The following is a 10,400-nucleotide window of genomic DNA, read 5'->3' as shown; positions in this document are numbered from 1 at the left end:
AAGCAACTATAGGCTACAGTCTTGTCTTTTCAAAACCATAATAAATATAGCAGTTATCGAGAACACGTCTATTCCCTACTAACACAGTACGTAAAACTGACGGGACACATTGGTGTAATTGTGGTAACTTTGCGACGTCACCAGCAGCGGACCTAGCTGACACCTAGCTGACACTTGCCTTTTCAGTCGCAAAATAACCAAAATAGCCGTCCTCAAGTACACTGTAAGGGAACGTAGCCGCCACTGCTGCTTAAATCCGTAACTACGATGTAATTAAATAACGTGACAATGTGGTTACATCACAGTCCCAATCTGACTTTATTGGAAATGTGTCACAGTGGGTCAGAACATTTGTAAATTACTTAGGTTTTAAAATAAATTTTGAAGTCATACAGTTACAGAATTGTAATAATGAGGAGAAATCCTGCATGTCTGTTTTGTGTGTAATTTCTCATTTACAGTAAATATTAACACTAAAGATTTGCAGTCTAGGCCTAATAAAAATAATGATAAAAAATATGCCTATGAATAAACTCCTAATTTTGCAACCTAAATGTGAGCAATGAACGCTGAGCAGTGAACGTAGAATGCAAGGCATTGGGCTACTTTCTTAGGTGACACAATTGAATAACTAGACAAACAAGTTACACACTCTGTGCCAGTAGGTGGCGGTATGCACATTAAAGTTGTTTGCGATCCGCCACTAAACCCAGCGAAGAAGACACACTTGGAAACTTCCGCTCCGTTTGAAAAAGAAATGATTGAGAAAGACCAACACGCTGTCTTTGTGTCGACAACACAGATCATGTAAGTATCTCAATTTCAATGTATACATACATACTATGTATTTTGGTATCGTCCCAGATAAAACACCAACGTTATGTGCAAGCTACCCTTTTGTAATGATTATCTATTATGCAGATGCTCTCTTTCCAATGTTAGCTAACTAGCTAGCCAGCTAACGTGATTAGCCTTTTTCTGTACATGGCTAGCTAAGTAGCCTACGTAAAATTACTCTCGCAATTATTGTTAAAACGTTCGCTTTTGTGTAATTGTAGCTTAAATTATAATGTTGGCTTGGCAACGTGAGAATATTTCAGTTGTGTACACTATAACTTTTATGAAGTGTTGTCGTGGGCCATTGTTTCCTAATTACGGGCATGGTGGTCTTCTAGTCTAGCAGGCTCGCGCGAGCTCCTGCACGTTCGTACTGTTTCATCGCTTGGAATAAAATGCGATAATTAGCTTACTCATTGATTTCGCCTTAACCCACGACACCGTTAGTATGTGTTTGTTTTTAGGCATTCATTTTTCCGATTTTAACATTAACAGAATACAAGAAGCCCCAACAACGGAGCTAGGCTAGCTAGCAGGATTTGTTATAGCAGCCATCTTGGCTTTTGGCACGTGGTCCTGTGGAGTGTGCATGTCAGCCAACGAGAGGGTCACCCACCCACTTTCTCTCTCTCTCTCTCCCTCTCTCCCCTCCCATGCTCTCAGTTGCCAACCTCCCAGTTCTTGTTTGAACTGAGCAAGAAGCAGGTGAGCGGGGCAGGAAGAGGCGCTAAGACGGGGACAGGCGTGGCCAGGGGCAGTCCTGGGACAGCACCACAGGCTCTGTGAGTCTTGTTCAGTTGAATGCCCTCATGAGTATTAACAGAAGAGCACCATATACATATGCACACATACACTCTAACATGTCGCTCTCTCCTCAGCTCAGCCCAATGGTCTCTGATGGTTCTGTCTGGCCAGCCCTTAGGTGGAGAAACACCCGATCATCAATATAGGCAGGCACACGTAAGTACAAATGCACATACGTTTCCATAGACGGGATAAACAAATGGGAATATTGATATTGAGTTAGCGGTAGACATGTGAGATTCATAAGACGCATCACTGACGCCAGTGACGCCACAATATCAGGGAAATTGAGCAATTGCTTCCCTGTAGTGCAAACTTGCAAGATTCGCTCAGTTATTAACCCTTCTTGCCTTTTTTGTTGTTGGTTTTCTCTCTCCTCCTTCCTCTCTGTGCAGTTCTCCTGTGTGCTGAGCCGCTATCCCATGTATTGCCACTGCTGACAGGGTAGAGCTCAGCCCCATGCAGAAGTGAGTGATGAGGAGAGGTAAGATCATTTTCCCGTTTTTTCTCCCTCCAGTTTTAGGAACCGTCTCAAGAATGTGTTCCCCACTTTTATGCCTTTAAATCAGGGTTGGAGTATTCCAGGTGTGTGGCCATGGCCATGAACACCAGTAGAGGAGGGAACCAAGTGTCTCATTCTCTCTCCACAGTTGTGTGGTTGTAACCCCCCACTAGCTACATATTCATTCAATCTTTATTTAACCTCGTGAATCAATTGAGAGTAAGCTCTCATTTACAATGACGTATAATCACTCTATATTTGAACTTGTACTACAGGTGAGATAATCCTTTTTAATGGTCTCTCTCATTGCTGTGCAAGACTTGGGTGTTCTCCTGCTCTGAGTGCCCATTCTCCTATACCTCCCAGATCTACCTCCACAAGCACATCAAGAGGAGCCATGACAACCTCTGTCTCTGCTGAGGAACACACAGAGCATTATGAAGTAGCCAGTGCCTTGGCGAAGGTGTTTGAGCAGCAGTCATCAATGGATTAACTCCCAAGACACAAGGAAGAGACAGCTCAACACACGCTATGACTCCAGTGACGAAGGTAATATAATAAAGTGCATTCAACAGTCCCAAAAGAGTACTACTTTAGTCAACTCATCTGAGCTAATTTACCTCTACTATATGTTCCAGTGCCCAGGCAGCCGGTCGGCAGAACTCAGACCAGACCAGCTATGCCAGGTGCCAGAGCCGGAAGGCCTGCTCTGCCAGTTATCAATGCAGGTATCCATGCATGTTTGTGTTGGTGAAATGTCTATGCATATTTGCACACTTACAGTTAACTCAGGACTGTCTGAAGACTCATGTACTCAGTTCACTAATTCGCTCATCTCACATCTCACTACTCGGCAGTAGATGTTCATCGCCCGGGTCCTTTGAGCCAAGGCGCTGTGAGCCCAGGCCCTTCAGCCCTTCAGACGTCCAGGCACGAGCAGCATGCATCAGCGATTAGCACCCCGGCCAGACCAGGTCAGGGTCTGACATGTCTGATGTCGAGTTGATTCTTCCCCTTATGCCAGAATCACTACGACGCCAGCACCATAGTTTCCTGCTCATCCCTTTATCCTCTGGTTTTCAGGTAGTTCTCTGATGCCATCGCCTGTGAGACCAACAGCTCCAGCTCCTCCGCTGGTAGGGACCGTCAGAGTGACATCACACGCTGATTTGAACAGACAGCTGGCGTTGATATTGCTCAGGCTGTCACACTCACACACACTCAGACGCACACACACACGCTCACACACACTGTCTGACCCGAGAAGGAGAACACACACGCCCACACGCACGGCCCTGGACTCTTCTTCGTCGGAGGAGGAATTCAATCAATCACAATGACTCGTTATTCAACCAATCACAATCCTCGTTATTAATTGACTCAGAAAAGGAAGTGACAGCAGTGTTTACTGAAACATGTTCAATAAAAACACACATTTTGGAGAGACATCTCGACGCTGTCAGGGTTGGCTGTTGGTGTGTGTGTGTCAGGAGTGGTGTGTGTGTGTTGGTGTGTGTGTGTCAGGGGTGGTGTGTGTGTCATGGGTGGTGTGTGTGTGTGTGTCAGGGGTGGTGTGTGTGTGTTGGTGTGTGTGTGTCAGGGTTGGTGTGTGTGCGTTGGTGCGTGTGTGTCCAGCGTAGTTAGCGAGCGCTGGAAGGCGTGTGTTTTGGTGTGCGTGTCGGGCATGGTGTGTGTGCGCTGGGGAGCGTGTGCGTTGGTGTGCGTGTCCATCGTGGTGTGTGTGCGCTGGAGGGCGTGTGTCCGTCGTTGTCGTGGCGATGGAGGGAATCCGTCGGTCCTTCCGTAGATCCTTATTGGTCACTTTGATCTGTTTGCCTGAAACACACCAGAAGAGGATGTTCAGTACAAACTGGTGTGTGTGTGTGTGTGCGTGTGTGTGTGTGTGTGTGTGTGTGTGTGTGTGTGTGTGTGTGTGTGTGCGTGTGTGTGTGTGTGTGTACCCTCAGCTCCTCTGAGGTCGGGCAGCTGGGGCATTCTCAGTTCAGGGAAACGGAACTCTGTCCTGCTGAACTCCGACCTCCTCTTCACCGTGGCGCCCGCGCGCTCTCTGTCGGAGAGCAAGGAACGCTCGTGGAACACGCTCTGGAGAGAGGAGAGGGGAGGGGCTTAGGGAACGGACACACACACACGCGCGCACACACACACACACACACACACACACACACACACACTCCTACCTGAGTGTTGAGGCTGCTAGTGTACGGTGTGGTGAGAGACTGCTGGGAGATTCTGCTGAAGGCATTTCCATGTCTCCTAGTCTTGTCTATAGACCTGGGATAGGACACACACACGCACACACACACACGCACACGCACACACGACACACACTTTGTTGTGAAGCGTTTGGTCTTGTCAGGCCCTGCTGGACAGGATATGACAAATCACAGCACGCCATCACTCCAGGCTGGTGCATTCTGGGGCATGTAGTACCTGAGGCTGAGGGTTCCGTAGTGAGGCCCCGCCCCCCCCGCGCCGAGGCTGCCGTTGATGACCAGGCCGTTGCCGTTGGCGACCATGCTGTTGGCGACCATGCTGTTGGCGACCATGCCGTTGGCGTTGGCGACGGTGGCGAGGGGGTGGTGCACGGGGGCCAGCGAGGGGGGTTTGGGGAGGGGGGCGTGGTCCTGGATCAAAGCCATGGCGATGGCGCCCAGCTCCTCCGCCGTGGGGCCGGCGGTCGCGGTCGTCTCCGCGCGGACCGGATCCTTCCTCTGGTCCGCGGTCCAGGTGGGCTTGGCGGGCCTGGCGTTGGTGGTCGTGGTCATGTATGCGGTCGTGTTGGTGGTGGTGTTCATGGTCGTGCTGGCTGTGTTGGTCTGTGAGTGGTCAGGATCTGGTCTAGGCTCGGTGGTGGAGGTGGGTTTAGCGGGCCTGGCGGTGGTGGTGTTGGTGGTCGTGCTGGGCTGTGTGCGGTCAGGGTCCGTGTTGAAGGTGTTTCTGGGGGGTTGGGTGGTGGTGCTGGAGGGTTGGGTGGTGCTGGAGGGTTGGGCGGTGGTGCTGGAGGGTTGGGAGGTGCTGGAGGGTTGGGTGGTGGTGCTGGAGGGTTGGGAGGGTTGGGAGGTGGTGCTGGAGGGTTGGGTGGTGCTGGAGGGTTGGGCGGTGGTGCTGGAGGGTTGGGCGGTGGTGCTGGAGGGTTGGGCGGTGGTGCTGCAGGGAGGGTCCGTCTGGGTCCTCTCCTCCCCCTCCTCCCTGCCTCTCCTGGTCACCCTGCTCTCCTTCACATCCTTCTGGACCTTCCCACCGAGCTCCTGGACAAACCTGGACACACACACACACACACACACACACACACACACACACACACACACTATATATATATAGGGGTAAATGGACTGTACTTATTTACCGCTTTTATCCAAAGAGCTTCTAGAATGGCCTCTCATTCACCCATTCACACACATTCACACACTAATGGCGGCAGCTGCCATGCAAGGTGCTAGCCTGCTCATTGGGAGCAATTTGGGGTTAGGTGTCTTTCCCAAAGACACTTCGACATGTGGACAGGAGGAGCCGAGATTCGAACCACGACCCTTCTTCCTCGTTTGGGATACTGTAGTTGTTATTGTCCTCTCTCCCCCCACACATAATGTGCCAGCGTGTGTATATTCTAGGTGTGTGTGTGTGTGTGTGTGTGTGTGTGTGTGTGTGTGTGTGTGTGTGTGTTACCGGAGGGGGAGCTGGTCGTGAGTGAAGAGCTGGTGCTGGAGCAGGTCTGAACATGGAGCTCTGCTGTCAGGGTCCATCTGCAGACATCTCTGCTGGGACAGACACAGGGGGAGGTGTGTGTGTGTGTGTGTGTGTGTGTGTGTGTGTGTGTGTGTGTGTGTGTGTGTGACACAGGGGGAGGTGTGTGTGTGTGTGTGTGTGTTTGACACAGGGGGAGGTGTGTGTGTGTGTGTGTGTGTGACACAGGGGGAGGTGTGTGTGTGTGTGTGTGTGTGTGTGTGTGTGTGTGTGTGTGTGTGTGTGTGTGTGTGTGTGTGTGTGTGTGTGTACCTGCGTGAGGTCTAAAGCAGGGCCGGTCAGGTGTGTGTGTGTGTGTGTGTGTGTGTGTGTGTGTGTACCTGTGTGAGGTCTATAGCAGGGCCGGTCAGGTGTGTGTGTGTGTGTGTGTGTGTGTACCTGTGTTAGGTCTAAAGCAGGGCCGGTCAGCTTGGGGCAGCGCTGGGTCAGGGGTTCCCTCTGAGGAGCCTCAGGCAGACGGACTCCGGAGAACACAGGGTTCTGGTATAACACCGCCTGGTGCCGCGGGGTCAGGTTGCCTTGGTAACCACCGCAGGACCACAGAACACATAGAACAACAGAACAGAACCCCAGTTACAAACACCCCACAGGGGACAGGGGGCTGTGTGTGTGTGTGTGTGTGTATATTATGTGTGTGTGTGTGTGTGTGTGTGACTGTGAGTGTGTGCTGTGTGTGAGTGTGTGTGTGTGTGTGTGTGTGTGTGTGTCTGTGTGTGTGTGTGTGCGTGTGTGTGTGTGTGTGTGTGCGTGTGTGTGTGTGTGTGCGTGCGTGTGTGTGCTCACCGAAGCAGCGTATGATGTGGTAGAGCTGGTCTATATCCGAGTCTCCAGGAAACAGAGGATCTCCTGTCAGCATCTCCACAAAGAGACAACCCACCGCCCACACATCCACGGCCCTGCACACACACACACGCACGCACACACACACACACACACACACACGCACACACACACACACCACCATCAGTTTCACCAAAGAGACTAATCAAAACAAACTCACGCGTTGATAACCCCCCCTGGTTCAGTGTGTCCATACGTACTTGCCGTAGTTGGAGTCCCCCACCAGTAGTTCTGGGGCGCGGTACCAGCGCGTGGCCACGTAGTCCGTGTACACCTCCCCCGGCGCCGCCAGCGTCCGCGCAAAGCCGAAGTCACACACCTTCACCACCCCGTCCTGAGACACCAGAACGTTCTCCGGCTTGATGTCCCTATGGATGATCTGGACACACACACACACAAACACACACACACACACACACACACACATGGAGACGGAGATACACACGGAGGCAAACACACACACACACACACACACACACACACACATGGAGACGGAGATACACACGGAGGCAAACACACACACACACACACACACACACACACACACATGGAGACGGAGATACACACGGAGGCAAACACACACACATACACACACACTTGTTGGAGACTTCTAAGAAATGTTTTAATACAGCACGTAGCTGGTGATGTGATGTGATGAGATGTGATCTGATGTGATCTGATGTGATCTGATGTGATCTGATGTGATCTTATCTGATGTTATGTGATCTGATGTGAAGCGATGTGATGTGATGTGATGTGATGAGATGTGATGAGATGTGATCTGATGTGATGTGATGAGATGAGATGTGATGTGATGAGATGTGATGTGATCTGATCTGATGTTATGTAATGCGATGTGATGAGATGTGATGTGATGTGATCTGATGTGATCTGATGTGATGTGATCTGATGTGATGTAATGAGATGTGATGTGATGTGATGTGATGTGATGTGATGTGATGTGATGTGATGTGATGTGATGTGATCTGATGTGATGTGATGAGATGTGATGTGATCTGATCTGATGTTATGTAATGCGATGTGATGAGATGTGATGTGATGTGATCTGATGTGATCTGATGTGATGTGATCTGATGTGATGTGATGTGATGTGATGTGATGAGATGTGATGTGATGTGATCTGATGTGATCTGATCTGATGTTATGAAGAATAAAAGTAGGCAATTGTTTTGACCCCCCCAATTTTGGGAGGATTATTATCATTTAAAAGCTGAAATGAGTGCAAACTAACGGAAGTTAGTGTAAAAGTAGGCCTAGAAAACAAGATAGTCTCGTAAAAACCAAATGCTTGAATTTAGTAATGGAACCCAGTCGAGAGGTCGTATGGGTCATGACTTGTTATTTTTTGAAAATTCGTCCACAAAAATGGAAGATGGAAGAGTTTAGATGACTGAGACAAACCCCTCCGGGACACCGGACAGCCCCTCCGGTCTCACCCACCTTCAGCATCTTGATCTCCCGCAGAGCGATCTTCTTCACGGTCTTGTCGTCGTCGCTGTCCAGGAACTTCTTCACCGCCACGATGCGCCCGGTCTCCCGGTGGCGGCACTTCATCACCATCCCGTAGCTTCCCTCTCCCACCACCCCCAGGTTCTCATACTTATCCATCCTCCTCTCTCTCTCTCTCTCCTTCTCTCTCTCTCTCTCTCTAACCGACCTCTGTCTTCGGTACCGGGACCGGATCACTCCTAGACGTACGCGCGCACACAGAGACGCGTCTTTTTTATCACCCGTTAACGTAAACAGTGGAGTACGTACGGCGGTCACGGTCACCGGAGGTTTACGGTCGAACGCTCCCGTGTGTGTGTGTGTGTGTGTGTGTGTGTGCGTGCGTGACAGTGACCCCGCTCGAAAACAATTACTTGTCACCGAAGACGTTACCAATGGCAACTACCGCCTGTCTGTGCCCGTAGTCTACAGACCAGGGCCGCGTTTCCCAGATTTGCCGAATTTCTCCGCACTACCACGCTTCCCAAGGTATACCTTGGCGAAATGACAGAGTTTCCTACGAGTGTTTCCCAGACTATCCCTTAGCGTGCGCGTGAAGATACATCGTTAGGTCCATCCCAAGATACATCGTTAGAGGAGCTGTCCCTGGGCGCGGTGCTGAAAAAAGAATTAATCGATGCCGCACACATCGATGGCCATTCGTAAAGTCACAGAAATGACGTGCCAATATAATACGTGCTGTCTTAATTATTTGATTTCAGTCTAAATATTACCAAAAAGGAAGCTAATCCACCGAAAGCTCATCTGCTAATGTATTTAAGAGTCAAAGCGAGACCTCGTGATAGTCCCAATTCATACATTAAATTACATTACATCAAATAAAATATCCAAGAAAGAGCATGAATCGGATTGGGACATATACGCCCCGTCGAGGATGTCTTGAAAGGCCAGGAAAAAATACTTTAATGATGATAGGCAATGATGATAGCAAAATGACCACTGATTTAGTTATCATACAAACAAAGGTATAATGCCCATATAAATTGCCTCTGTGGCAGTAGCATTCCCACATTAGAATTCACGTGGATACGATGACTAATTTAATCTATCAGGCACCGGTGTTGGCGCATGTGGCCTATAAAAAAAACAAGGGTAACTGCACATATTGAGCGACATGGCAGATATGAAGAGGAAGCGTGTGATAGCGTTCACCAAAGAATAACTAGTGATCATGCTGGACGAGGTGGAGCAGCCGAAGGCCGTCCTGTTTGGCGGCTACCAGTAGGGCCTATGCACAACTCCAGTAGGCTACTTCCTGAAATTAGACATGCTTCTCTATTTCCTGTCCTACACTTTGGATGAAATGATTATTCAGGAATTCCTGAATAATCATTTCATCCAATAGTGTAAGACAGGAAATAAAGAAGCATGTCTAATTTCAGGAAGTAGCCTACTGGAGTTGTGCATATAGCCCATTGAAGAAGGCTGTATGCGTACACACACACACACACACAACACGTTCACCACGCTGTAGTTCCTACACACACACACACACACACACACACAACACGTTCACCACGCTGTAGTTCCTACACACACACACACACACAACACGTTCACCACGCTGTAGTTCCTACACACACACACACACACACTCACCACACACACTACATACACTTAACACACACACTGCACACACTACATACACTTACCACACACACTACACACACTCACCACACACACTACATACACTTACCACACACACTGCACACACTCACCACACACACTACATACACTTACCACACACTGCCCACCCACTACAGTACACTGCGCACACACACTACATACACTCACCACACCACTCATCCTTCCTACGTGTTGCTACCTTGTGGGAAGGTGGGAAGGCTTGTGTGCCTCCATGACCATGAAGGCTATATTGGTGGGGGGTCACCCCCCAGCAGGTTCAACCATGCCGGGCAGGTTCAGGGTAGAGGCCAGACGAAAAGCAACAACTGGCCCTCCAGGTTGGGGGTTGGGCATGGGTCTAACAACCCCACCCCTGAAAAAGACAGCCTGTTACAGGACAAAGGTCTAAAGAACAAACCTGCCCATGTTTTTTCCCAACCAATATTAAACAAGTTCCCTTTATCCTGTATATTTGTTGTTTCTTGCCACATTACAA

This window comes from Borostomias antarcticus (assembly GCF_949987555.1).
Source record: "Borostomias antarcticus genome assembly, chromosome: 17".
NCBI classification, from domain to species: domain Eukaryota; kingdom Metazoa; phylum Chordata; class Actinopteri; order Stomiiformes; family Stomiidae; genus Borostomias; species Borostomias antarcticus.
Note: the sequence above shows the minus strand (reverse complement) of the source record.